At 51.0% G+C, this 13,229-nt stretch overlaps 2 long non-coding RNA genes across 2 annotated transcripts; both read right to left on the minus strand.

Moving 5' to 3' along the window:
- Positions 1-1,102: 1,102 nt before the first annotated feature.
- LOC149918353 (uncharacterized) lies at positions 1,103-7,483 on the minus strand. Its single transcript, XR_016464879.1, has 3 exons — positions 7,171-7,483; positions 6,738-6,861; positions 1,103-6,630 (listed from the first exon to the last, which is right to left on the minus strand). It is a non-coding gene; the product is annotated as an uncharacterized LOC149918353 (long non-coding RNA).
- A 2,949-nt stretch (positions 7,484-10,432) lies between these two features.
- Positions 10,433-13,167, minus strand: LOC149918354 (uncharacterized). Its single transcript, XR_016464880.1, has 3 exons — positions 12,817-13,167; positions 11,173-11,332; positions 10,433-10,736 (listed from the first exon to the last, which is right to left on the minus strand). It is a non-coding gene; the product is annotated as an uncharacterized LOC149918354 (long non-coding RNA).
- Positions 13,168-13,229: the final 62 nt, after the last annotated feature.

The raw sequence follows: 13,229 nt of genomic DNA on the forward strand, positions 1-13,229 counted from the left end.
AGGATGGACGCACGCCAGCCGTATTAAAGGACCAGTAAACAACAATGAATGGGAAGTTACTAGTCCAGCGGGGGATTTAAAGGTGAAGCTGTCCAGAAAATCGAGATAAACAAAACTTAAACGGGGGAATTTATTTTGCCACAGGGACTTCTGCAAAGACAACAGCGTAAAACAGTTGAACAGAAGAGACCAATATGATCCCTCTGGTGGAGAAACCTCAGTTCTTCTGAAGAAGCTAAATGGGTGGGGCATGGTTTGAACACCTGCCTTTTGCTGTACAGTGCTTAATAGGGTTTGTAATAGCATTAATCTTGTCACTAATTTGGTATTTTTTGTGGAAAGTTGTTAAGTGTGGAAAAGGGGTTTGCGTTTACGGATAGAAACGGAACACTAAGTGAGATCAGCCTACCAAGCCTGCCCTGAATACAACGGGTACACGGCTGTAAGGGTTGGCCGATTGTTGAAAAGGCTTCGGAATCAAACTCCAGAGACACTCTGTGGACAAGGGCCTAGATTACCCCAAGGGATTCAATAGTGAATAAAACAGACTGTGATGGGGAAAAGTCCACCTTCAAGTAGGTCCTCTGCTGCCGAGAAGATAAAGACCCCTGTAGCTGGCTGCAACCCAGTTGACAGGCGAGGAAGAGATGGACCTCGGGTGAAGGAACGATACTTGACCCCAAAGACAATCATTTTAGTCTGTACATCTGTTCTACTCCCGGGGGTACAGCCCAGCAATCCACACGAGCCCATGATATGGGAATTATTTAATATACAACAACCGGACCACCCCTTACAAACCTGTACAAACCAAACCAGTGTAAATTTCACTATCCCAATGGATGATCTGATAATGGGATCGGGCAGGGGGTGTTCGGAGGTTTACGTTTGCCCTGCCTCTAATAGAGGACGGAATTGGTGTAACTTACCTAATCATTATTTTTGTGGGTATTGGGGTTGTGAAACATGGGCATCCGGATGGCCGATGTCTTCCAGTGACCCTCATATAGAAATAAGATGGGATTCCACGAATTGTACCCCTGCCTTACCCCAATGCTCACAAGGAGGTTTCGGACGGGGAGGCATTTGTACCTGTTGTGACGTACTCAATATAACAGTTAGAAACCCTAGAGATGATGTGTGGTTAGTGGGAAGGATGTGGGGAATCAGATTTTGGGAGGAGGGTCCAGATAGAGGTGGTATATTTAGAATAGCAAAAAGAAGTATGCCACATGATTCCCCACTGCCTATGGGCCCAAATATAGTTTTGGCACCACCCCCTTCTACCAAAAGAACCCCGCCACCTGCTGTTCCTACATCAATAATTACCCCTAATAGTAAAGGTCGAAGGTATAAGACAAAGCCACCTACACTCAGTGATCCACTGTGGGGCATTATGCAAGCTGCATATGCCGCCCTGAATAAAACACAACCAAACTTAACTAACGAATGCTGGTTGTGCTATAGTGTTAGACCACCTTATTATGAGGCAATAGGGGAACCAGGCAGGGTCACATGGAATAATGGAACGAATCCTATTGCGTGCCCATGGAATAGTAATTACACCCAGGGGTTGACTATACAACATGTCACAGGGAAAGGAATGTGTATTGGAACCGTACCAGAACAATATAAAAGTCTTTGTAACAGCACAATATCTAGAAGTAGAATAGCAAATAAAACGAATGCAAAATTTAAATGGTTAATCCCCACAGCAGGTGCAAAGTGGGTATGTTCAGACGTCGGAATGACACCGTGTATATCGTTAGAGGTATTTAATAGATCTGAATTCTGTATACAAGTAGTACTTATCCCACGGTTAATGTATCATTCTGATGAAGAGGTTATGTATCAACTGGAGGGGAGCCTCACCAGACAGAAAAGAGAGCCTATAACAACAATTACTTTAGCAACCCTCTTGATTGCTGGAGGTGTGGGTGCCGGGACCGGCATAGCCTCACTCGTCAAAAATACTGAGATACAAGGTTTACAACAAGCTGTAGATGAAGATCTAGACAGAATAGAACAATCAATTGATAAGTTGACAACTTCGGTCAAATCATTGTCAGAGGTGGTATTACAAAATCGAAGAGGATTAGACCTCCTATTCCTAAAGGAAGGAGGACTATGCATAGCACTACGAGAGGAATGCTGCTCATTTGTTGATCATACCGGGATAGTTAAAGATTCCATGGCTGAACTTCGTAAAAGATTGGAACAACGAAAAAGGGATAGGGAAATAGGCAGATCCTGGTATGAGGGTTGGCTTAATGTATCACCATGGCTCACTGCTTTACTGTCTGCTCTGGCTGGACCCTTGATCACGATTATTCTGGGGTTAATATTTGGACCATGTATAATTAAATATTTATCACAACTGATAAAGAAGCGGTTTGACACCACGAAATTGCTAATCTTAATGCAAACAACTCCGCAGAGGGAAATAGAGAAATTGTAAATGGAGAGAGTGTGATATTCCATAATCATAAAAGGGGAATTGTAAAGATTGGAGGACAAACATTCAACGATAAAAGAAAAGGGGGGAAATTGTTAAAAAGCAAGAATGTTTGTCCAGAGCCAATAAGCTTAGAATTTTTGTCAGGACGGTATCCCTGATAAAAGCAGAATTTATTCACGATTGCAATGGCGGGCGTCCCGCTAGCGGGAGCGCCCCTATGGACACAACATGGCAGCCTGTATACCCTGTTTTCTCCCCCTTGCATTCCTCCTCCCCTGCTTCCCCACTGGGTGGGTGCTCCAGGTTTGCGGTCTTATCAGAAGGCTGACATTTGCCATTTACTTGTTAATTTGTTTGTTATCTGGTGCCAGTCAGTAGTCATCCTGTTGTTTCCAAGGTGTCTCGGTGCTCTCTTTGTTCTATTGATATGGTGATTTTCTTTAAAGTTGTTATCGTTAAACAAAGAGCACTGGGGAATGATGTCAGGCCTTCCCAATGTCGGGCGCTTCCTCGGGTATGCCATGGCCTGTTCTCTGGTTTGCTCTCGTGCGGGATATTCTCACAGTGTGTACCAATAAAATTCGCCTATACGGGTAGTATACCATAAATGGGAATCACCAGAAGGGGTCAAGAAAAGGACACGGAGGAAGACTACTTACTTCAACCCATACGACCACCAAAAGGCAGAATAAGACCCCCTAGCAACAACCGGATCATGCGCAGAGTACACCACGATAGGAATGCGGGAGGACACGAATACGGAAGATGAACTGCATAAAAGGACCGCGTACCTGTTCAAACCTCGCGGCAGTTGGTGGAACGCAGAGTCCCCTGTCGCCCAGCGCTGCATTGCCTCTTTGTTCTTTGTTCTTTATAATTAATAAATTCAATTATTGGCTCCTTAACCCTTGGTCCATTATTTTATCGATAACAATTGTCTCAAAGCTTGCTGAGGACACAGACGAACAAGTTCAGGCAAGTCCTGGGCAAGGGTTGTGAAATCCTTTGTCTGAAGGACACAGATGAACAAGTTCAAGCAAGTCCTGGTCAGGGGTTGAGAGACCTTTTGTCTGGAGAAGTTTGATGGACAAGTCTTGGGCAAGGATTGCGAAATCTTTTGTCCGAGGGTGACAGATGGACTGGGCCGGGGGCAACGAGAGAGAGATAAGCTGCAGCTTAATAGCTGTGAAGTGGTCTTTTGTGTGGGCTTATCTCAAGGAAGATGGCCATCTCAGGAAGTACTCGCAGGACTCCTGCTCAAGCACCCAGGGATGTCACGTAGGCAGGAGAAGGAGAAGGATAAAAAGAAGAATCGAAAACCATGAGAGGGTGATGGTTTTCTGCCATCAGATTCCTCACCACGGAACTCCTGCATGCTGACGGACTCTCCTGGGCCTGCTACCTGAATCCTGCTGCTGCTTCCTCCTGGACTGGCTCTGCGACTTCTTCCTGCTACCTGTTGCTGCCCCAGGCCTTCCACGCTGCTGCTCTCCCCCCCTGCTGCTTCTGCCTCGGACCTTCGGAACGTCGTGCAACGGGACCGCCGCTGGATCCTGGTGGTGACTATCCCCGCTTCACGGCATTCTTGCTTTTTCCTAGATTTTCTATCGCACTCCTTCCCTTCCCCGTCTCCCTAATTAGACTTGTAATAAACTGGTTGGACTAACATATGAACCGTTGTTTCTTAATCTCACACCGGGTATACAGATATTAAAAGAACCACAGCTCCCTCCTATAAATTGGAGCGTGACATTTTTTATTTTGGCGTAGTCGGGCAGGATACCCGCTGTGAGAGTGTTGTCCTTCCAGATATAGTTTGAAACTTTTCTGTGTGCACCTCCTGGAGTTGCAAGGAGCGATATTTTTGAAAATTTAGACGTGGGTCCTTCTCCAGGAAGACCGCTCCGTATTCCGAATCTTTGTTGTTTATGTGTGTACCTCTCGGGGACGTATTTTGACTGTTTGCATGTTGTTTAATACGTGTGCACCTCCTCGGGAAGACCTCTCTGTAGTTATTTTGAAGTACGGAATTTGAACCTGTTTTTGATTTTGTGTTTGCGCCTCTTGGGGAATTGAGGAAGTGATACTTTGTGACTTAAACGTGTGTGCCTCTCCAAGAAGTTTTTGTTTGCTTTATTGAAACCCATAAGTGCTGCTTTAGCAAGGAGTGAAACTGTAACTTAGATGTTGGTGTAGCTTCTTGTCTTTGTGTGTGCCTCCTGGAGTTGCATGGAGCGGTATTTTTGAAAACTTAAACGTGAGTCCTTCTCCAGGAAGACCGCTCCATATTCTGAAACTTTACTTTTTATGTGTATACCTCTTGGGGACGTATGAATTAACTTTGATTACGTGTGTGCCTCCTCGGGAAGATCCTTTCTGCATTTTGTGATTTAAGTATCTTGTAACTTAAGTGTGAAATTTGAACCCTTTTGTGTGCTTCCCTCAGAGAAAGGGAAGAGTTGATTGGAGCATTTGCATTTCTTTAGTAGGTGTCGTGTGCCTCCCTGGGGGGGAGGTAAGGAGTTACCTGAGCTTTTGAATACGTATACCTCCCTCTCTCTAAGTGTAGATCTTTCAGCGTATTGAAAAATGAGTGACAGCATTGCCACCATGAAAAGTGAAGATGTATTATTTGATCTTTTAGAAAAACATGGTGCTCGACCCTCTTTATCAGGTGTGGATTGGGCACGACAGAACTGGTATAACTTGCAGAGTGTTTCGGATCTCATGTGCTCTGGAGATGGAAGATGTGCCAGGAGCAAAGAAAAGACTTTCACAGACAGCACAGGGGAGGAGTTCCTGGGCCAGGCAGTGACCTGCAGAGCAGTGTCCACTGACCTGGGATCTGCATGTGTTCCGTTCTGCAGCAATGCAGAAGGGCTCAGTGTGCCGCACTGTGGCACAGCTCACTGAGGATGCTGGGTTCAGCAGCACCAGGTGGGCTACTGGGGTCCTGGACTTGTGACGGGGGTCCTGCCAGGGACTGTGGGGGCCTGCGAGATCCAAGGGATGACCCAAGGGGGGTTAGGGAGGTCCAAAGGAGGAAATAGGGGGGATCTAGGGGAGCCCAGAGCAGGGATAAGGGGTGCTGCTGGGGACTATGGGGCTCTGTGAGGTCCCAGGCTGGCTGTGGGGGAGGTGCACCAAGTCTGAGGAGCTCCTGGAGGAGTTATGGGGCTCTGTGGCGGGGTGTGGGGGATATACGGCCATGGGATGGATATGACAACAGAGCCTGCAGGAGCAGGGGGAGAGGAGGGGCCTGGTATTGGTGACAGGGGTGCTGTCAGGGAGTGTGGTTTTCTGTGAGTTTGGTAAGGAGCCCTGGAGGTGTTAAGGGAGGTCTGAGGGAGGAAATAAGGGGGTTCAGTGGTAGTCCAGTGGGCGATATGGGGTGCTGCTGGGGACTATGGAGGTTTGTGAGGTTTTTGGCCAGCAATGAGGGAGGAGTACCAGGTCTGAGGAGGTCAGTAAAGGGCTCTGGGCTCTCTGGGGGGTTGTGGGGTGCCTACAGGGTCTTGCTGGGGAAATACTGAGGGAGCTATTGGGGCTCTGAGGAAATTGTGGGTGGGCTGTTATGCGAAGGTAAAGGGTTAGCTTGGGGGAAGCAAGGAGCACCCTGGGGGATGGAAGGGACACCTACGAGAATGCAAGAGGAATCCGGGCTGAGGCAAGGGGACAGGTAGGGGAAGAACAGGGGAACATCCCAGTAACTGAGTTCTTCTGTTAAATCCACGTCTTCTGCTTCCTGATGTAGCTGCAAAGCTGCCAGAGGAGCTGCAGTCCTGCTGCCCGTGTCCTGCCTGTGTCAGAACAAGCTGCATGTTAGTGGGGTGCAACTGCCATTAAAATGCCGACTCCATGATTGCAGTCACAAAACCATCAGCTTCACTATCTGTTACAGGCAGACAACCATGGCTTTGTACAGGAACCACTTGTACAGACCAAGGGAACACCTTCACTGCCTTAGGATGTGAGTTACAGAGGAAGACCCCAAAGCCATCTTAAGGCTATCAAGCCACTGACTTTGGAAGCTAAACGCACCTTCTACTTCAAGAATTAGCTAGACAAATCAGTGCACCTTGCTGCTGGAGAGGGCTGTGCTGCATCTTCTGCTGCCATCCTTGGGCTGTCATCGTGCTGCCCATCCACAGTGCACTTTGAGGGGCAGCAACCTTGCAAGAAAGAACAGAGAGCAGAGAGTTCTGCCTTGCATTTCCTGCTGGAACACAGAGATGAGCCATACAGCCCTCGCTCTCTGAACGCACACCTCTTCTCTTACCAGCTTTCCATTCCTGCACAACGCTGTTCAAACCCTTCCTCTATCTCTCCCTTCAAAACACAATGCACAGCCTCTCCCCAGCGACGAGCTCCATGCTGTTTAATGCCTATGCCATCATCAGGACCTGCAGAACAAACCTTGGGGTTAAAACGTTTGATTAGACAAGCACTCTGTCTGGCAGAATTCACCATCTTAAACACTTCAAAGAAGCGACTTCTTGAAAGCCCTGAATCTGTGTGACACATCAGGAGATGCTGAACTAAACCCGCAGCCTTCTCAAAAATGGAAGGGCTCTTCAGAACCAGCTGGAGGGGGAACACAGAGGTCTGACATCTCTGAACAAAACCAGGGCCACAGACACTGAGACATACAAACACAGGGAAATCCTGCATGCACGCAGATCAAATGGCATTACAGATCAACACTGCTTTACCTCATCCGCACCAACAGGCTCTGCAGTGCCCCAAACGTCTGTCAGTGGCAGTCTGTGAGGAACGGCCCTGCAGAACACGCAGAGTCACGCGGGGTCTCCTCCTCCTGCTCCTCCAGACGCCACATTCCTTCCTCTGGCACACGGAGCTCAGCTGCTGCTGCTGCAGGCAGTGCTTCCCGTGTCTGCCCAGCCTAAAGCTATCAGACAGCGTTAGCGGATGCCTGGTGCTCACATACAAGCACAAGTGCTGGTGGAAAATCACCGCAAAGCACAGATGGAGTGGCTGGCACCTTGCAGTGAGCAAAGGCTGAGATGCACAATGTCCTCACCTGCTTGCTTCTTGGAAGTGGAGGATCAACAGCAGCTCCTCTCGTGATTAAGTCCTCCAAAAACCTTCTTCTTTCTTCCTGATCAGGAGACTGGATAGTGAAACCTTCTCCAAAGTCATTATTAAACAATTTCTGTACCTGAAGCCCAAGGAGAAAACATGTTTCAGATTTAAGACCACAAAACAATCCTACTCTATTCCAATACAACTTCAATTCTGATTTAAGTTTCATGACTGGCATTTCAGCCACTCTATTATGGATAGGTTAAAGCCAAGGGGAAGGGGGGGAGGGGGGCAGGGGAGCCTTCTAGCCCAACATCCCCTTATGGCCCACCCTATAGCCCCCTATCACCTCATGGCCCCACACAGCCCAAGATCAGCTCTATAGCCCCTCCATAGCCTCTCACAGTCCCCTATATCCCCACCACAGCTCCCTCTGTCCCATATCTCCCTATATCCCCAACATAGCTCACATACAAGCAGAAGTGCTGATGGAAAATCACCGCAAAGCACAGACTGAATGGCTGGTACCTTGCAGTGAGCAAAGGCTGAGATGCACCTCACTGCTTGCTTGTTGGAAGTGGACGTTCAGCAGCAACTCTACTCATAGTTAAGTCCTCCAAAAACCTTCTTGATCAGGAGACTGGATAGCGAAACCTTCTCCAAAGTGTTGTAGTGAGGGTCTGGCGCCCGGAAGATATCGCGTTGTACGGGAAGACAGGGTCCCCCTCCCGATAGCCAATAGCGTTCAGTGCCCAGGTTATATAAGGCTGTTTCTCCCGCCAATAAACGCCATTTGCCGTCCACCACATTGGTGTCAGCGAGCCGATGGACCGAGCGGCCTGGGATTGGTCGCCGTGCCGTTCCCGAACCAGGTCGCCACGCCTACGATAGGCAACAAGTGGTGCCGAAACCCGGGATTCGCCTGGACGGGTGAACGGCGGCCGGAGCGGCAGGACCAGCCCGGCGGGGAGGACGCTCCCGGACCAACAAGGAGGATGGAAGTCCTTGTGAAGGTCGTATCGCAGTTAGATAAGCAGTGGGGCATCGATTGTAAGCCCAAAGATTTTACTCTCGCTATTGCGAGGCTTTTGCGAATTGGGGTCATTGACCAGCCGGTGGATATTCTCCACCCCGAAGTGTGGGATAAGCGCACTAAAGCGTTAACTGAGGAGACGATGTCCTCGGGCTGTGGGAGAAGCCTAGAGTCGTGGGGGAGAGTCGCGCGGGCCCTGCGCAGGGCCATGCGGGAGCGGGAGAGCTGGAGGGCGGCAGAGAGCCGTTTGTCGGCCGCCCCGGGACTGGGAGTCGGGGCGGCCACGCGGACTTTGCACCCCTCTGACGATGACGTGTCCTCTCAATCGAACCCCGACCCGCCCACGGAGGGACAGAAACGTGCTAAATCCTTCTGGGGTGGGTTAATCGAGGAGGCCAGGGCTGCCGCGGAGAAATCGGAGCCCGAGGAAATTTGGGCTCGACCGCCCCCCTATGCGCCCCAAGATGGCGCCGAGCCAGGAGAGGGAGGGCAGGGGGAGGACGCCCTTGGCGGGAACATCGAGGAGGTGTTAGATAAAGGCGGTGGGAGCGACCGGGAAGGTGAGGGGAGCGTGAGTGAAGGGTGGAAAGCCAATCAGAGCGGCCGTCTGAAGAAAAGCCGCTGTGGGGCGAACATCCCGCCGAGCAGAGGGCGGGACGAACCAAGAGGGAGGGAACGGCCTGCCCGCAAGGGAGGCGGGCGGGGCCGGAGCCTAACAAAAAGGTACGAGAAACCGGAAGTGGCCGCTCAGTCGGGCTCTGACTCCGGATCAGAGACTAGCTGCGACGAGTGGTTCGCAATTGACTTAAACTCGGAGGAGGAGGGAACGAATACGAACAGCGTTAAGAGCCGAAATATTCCCATCCAAATTAAAGAGAAACCGCGAGGGGGAGAAATCCCTCTTACAGACTAGAGAAAAATAAAGATTGCATGTGCTGACTGGGCCCCATCGGCCGCACTAGCGTTCCTGGTCCAAGTGATGGATGAGGGACAGAGGGTCCACTCGCCGATAAACCCTAGGGATATACAAGCAATTGTTAAGGCAATTGCAGATAAAGGGCTTAACTCAGCTATGGTCTCCACCCTTATAGATGGTGTTTTTGGGGGAGACAATATGCTCCCATTTGACATAAAACAAACTTGTAGACTAATTTTTGACGGAGCAGGGATGATTGTTTTTAAACAAGAATGGGAAGATAACTGTGCAAGACAACTAGCTCAAGTAACTGGGGCGGATCACCCGCTACATGGTTCCAGCCTGCAGCGGCTGATGGGTACAGACCCAACAATGATTACCCCCCAAGCACAGGCCCTGGGCCTCCAGGCCCATGAAGTTATGACAACTACTTGTGTGGCCAGGGATGCTATTTGCACAGCCTCTAAAGTTATTGTTAAGCCATTGCCATGGTCCACCATAAGACAAAATGGAAGTGAGAGCTTTACACAATTTGTAAATTGCCTCCAGGCAGCAGTCGACTCCTCGACCCTGCCTGCGGAAGCGAAAGGCCCGGTTGCCACCAAGGTGGCCCACAAGAGCGTGCTGGCCACAGGCGGCGTGACCAGCCCGGCACGGTGGTGCTGCACAAGATCCGCCGCTACCAGAAGTCCACGGAGCTGCTGATCTGCAAGCTGCCCTTCCAGCGCCTGGTGTGCGAGATCACGCAGGACTTCAAGACCGACCTGCGCTTCCAGAGCCCAGCTGTAGGCGAATGAGGCCTACCTGGTGAGGCTCTTCGAGGACATCCAGCTCACCTGGCGCATCCATGGGGAGTGCACCTGAGGCCACAGCCCATCCGCTTTTTTCTTCCGATTAACATCATGTTGGTAGAGCACCAACAACTGTTATAAGAATGTTCTTGTTCAGAGCACCTTATGTTTTCTATTTGAGTTTTCTATTGAAGATTGTTCTATTTGAGTTTTCTATTGAAGATTGTTATATATTGTTATATTTTACCTAATTTAATTGTGCATAGGGAGGGGGGATATGTTGTAGTGAGGGTCTGGCGCCCGGAAGATATCGCGTTGTACGGGAAGACAGGGTCCCCCTCCCGATAGCCAATAGCGTTCAGTGCCCAGGTTATATAAGGCTGTTTCTCCCGCCAATAAACGCCATTTGCCGTCCACCACATTGGTGTCAGTGAGCCGATGGACCGAGCGGCCTGGGATTGGTCGCCGTGCCGTTCCCGAACCAGGTCGCCACGCCTACGATAGGCAACACCAAAGTCATTATTAAACAATTTCTGTACCTGAAGCCCAAGGAGAAAACATGTTTCAGATTTAAGACCACAAAACAATCCTACTCTATTCCAATACAACTTCAATTCTGATTTAAGTTTCATGACTGGCATTTCAGCCACTCTATTATGGATAGGTTAAAGCCAAGGGGAAGGGGGGGAGGGGGGCAGGGGAGCCTTCTAGCCCAACATCCCCTTATGGCCCACCCTATAGCCCCCTATCACCTCATGGCCCCACACAGCCCAAGATCAGCTCTATAGCCCCTCCATAGCCTCTCACAGTCCCCTATATCCCCACCACAGCTCCCTCTGTCCCATATCTCCCTATATCCCCAACATAGCTCACATACAAGCAGAAGTGCTGATGGAAAATCACCGCAAAGCACAGACTGAATGGCTGGTACCTTGCAGTGAGCAAAGGCTGAAATGCACCTCACTGCTTGCTTGTTGGAAGTGGACGTTCAGCAGCAACTCTACTCATAGTTAAGTCCTCCAAAAACCTTCTTGATCAGGAGACTGGATAGCGAAACCTTCTCCAAAGTCATTATTAAACAATTTCTGTACCTGAAGCCCAAGGAGAAAACACGTTTCAGATTTAAGACCACAAAACAATCCTACTCTATTCCACTACAACTCCAATTCTGATTTAAGTTTCATGACTGGCATTTCAGCCGCCCTGTTATGGATAGGTTAAAGCCAGGGGGAAGGGAGGGAGAGGGGGGGCGGGGGAGCCTTCTAGCCCAACATCCCCTTATAGCCCACCCTATAGCCCTCCATCACCCTAGGGTCCCACACAGTCAATTCTGGAACCACATCTTCCATTCACCCCCTATAGGCCCATATCTCCCTATATTCCCCCATTGCCCCTCTCAGCCCCTCTACATCCCCCCCGCAACCCCTTATAGTATAACAACCCTCACTATAGACCCTCCCCAGCCCACTATTATCCTACAGACCCTCCCACAGCCCACCACAACCCCCTATAGTTCCATTAACACGTTAAAGGGAGGGGGGAGCCTTCTAGCCCCACAACCCTTATAGCCCACCTTATAGCCCCCTATCACCCTATGGCCCCACACAGCCCCTTATAGAACCATATCCCCCATGCACCCCCTAGAGCGACATATCACCCTATAGTCCTCCTAAAGCCCATCCACTGCCCCTTATAGTCCCATATCCCACTAGAACTCTCCTACAGCCTTCACACTACCCCTTATAGGCTCCCCACAGAACTGTATAACTTCCCCAGTAGCTCCATATAGCCCCCCAACATCGGAACTACCCCCCCTCCAGAGCCCCCCAGTCTTCTATATCCCCCCATATCCCCTTATAATCCATCTATAGTCCCCCCATTTTCCTATAGCCCCATATCTCCCTATAGCCACAATAAAGCCCCCTATACTCCCATATCCCCCTATAACACTTTTATAGCCCATCCAGAGCCCCTTATGATCTCCCCGCAGAACTGTGTAGCTCCCCAAATAGCCCTCTACAGTCCCATGTCCCCCCAGCTCCCTATAGCCTCATAGCACCCTATATCCCCCTAGAGCCCCAAAACCCTCCCTAAAGCCCCCCAGTGCCTTATAGCCCCATATCCCCTTATATCCCCCGCATAGTCCCCTCTTCTCCCATATCCCCCTATACCTCTTCTATAGTCCCCACAGCTTTCTATAGCCCCAAATCTCCTCTGTAGCCACAATAAAGCACCCTATAGCCCCACATACCCCTATATCCACCCCCGAAGGCCCCCCAGAGCCCTACAGCCCCATATCCTCCTATAACCCACACAGCCCTATATCCCTCTACAGCCCCTCTAAAGCCCCCTATAGCACCCAATAGCCCCCCCAACCCCATATTCCCCAACATTCCCCTCACAGCTACCTACACCCCACATCCCCCGATATCCCCCCACATCCCCTTACACCCCACATTACCCTATACCCCCCCCCATACCCCATATTACCCCACAGCCCCTCTGCAGCCCCCACAGCCCCTAAACTCCCACATCCCCCCGTATCTCCCCCACCGCCTCCGTACCCACAGCCCACCTCAGCCCCGTGGGGCACCGGGAGCAGCGCTGGAGGGCTCGGGGGGATTAGGGTCGTGCTGCCGGATGCGGGCAGCAGCGCTGCGGCGGTTGGGGCCCCGAGTCCTTCAGCCGTCCCAAATCCCCGCATCCCACGGCAGAGGGGAGGGCGGGGTGGCTGGGGCCGCGCACGGTTCCTCTCCTCTCCCCGGCCCGGAGCCGTTCTCCCGCACACCTCCGGCGCCGCTTTCCTCAGCACCGCTCCCGCCGTGCCGCGGTTCCGTCTCGGTGCTGCCCGGACAGCTCCGGCGCGCTGCGGCTGCGGCTGCGGCTGCGGGGCCGTCGGCGTCTGAGAGGAAAGGCGGTCAGCTCCGAGCCGGAAGCAACGGCCGCTCCCGCGCTCTGCGCCTCAGCCAATCGAAGCCGGCGGTGCTG

The sequence above is a fragment of the Phasianus colchicus genome, chromosome 3 (assembly GCF_987193195.1).
Source record: "Phasianus colchicus chromosome 3, bPhaCol1.hap1.1, whole genome shotgun sequence".
NCBI lineage: Eukaryota > Metazoa > Chordata > Aves > Galliformes > Phasianidae > Phasianus > Phasianus colchicus.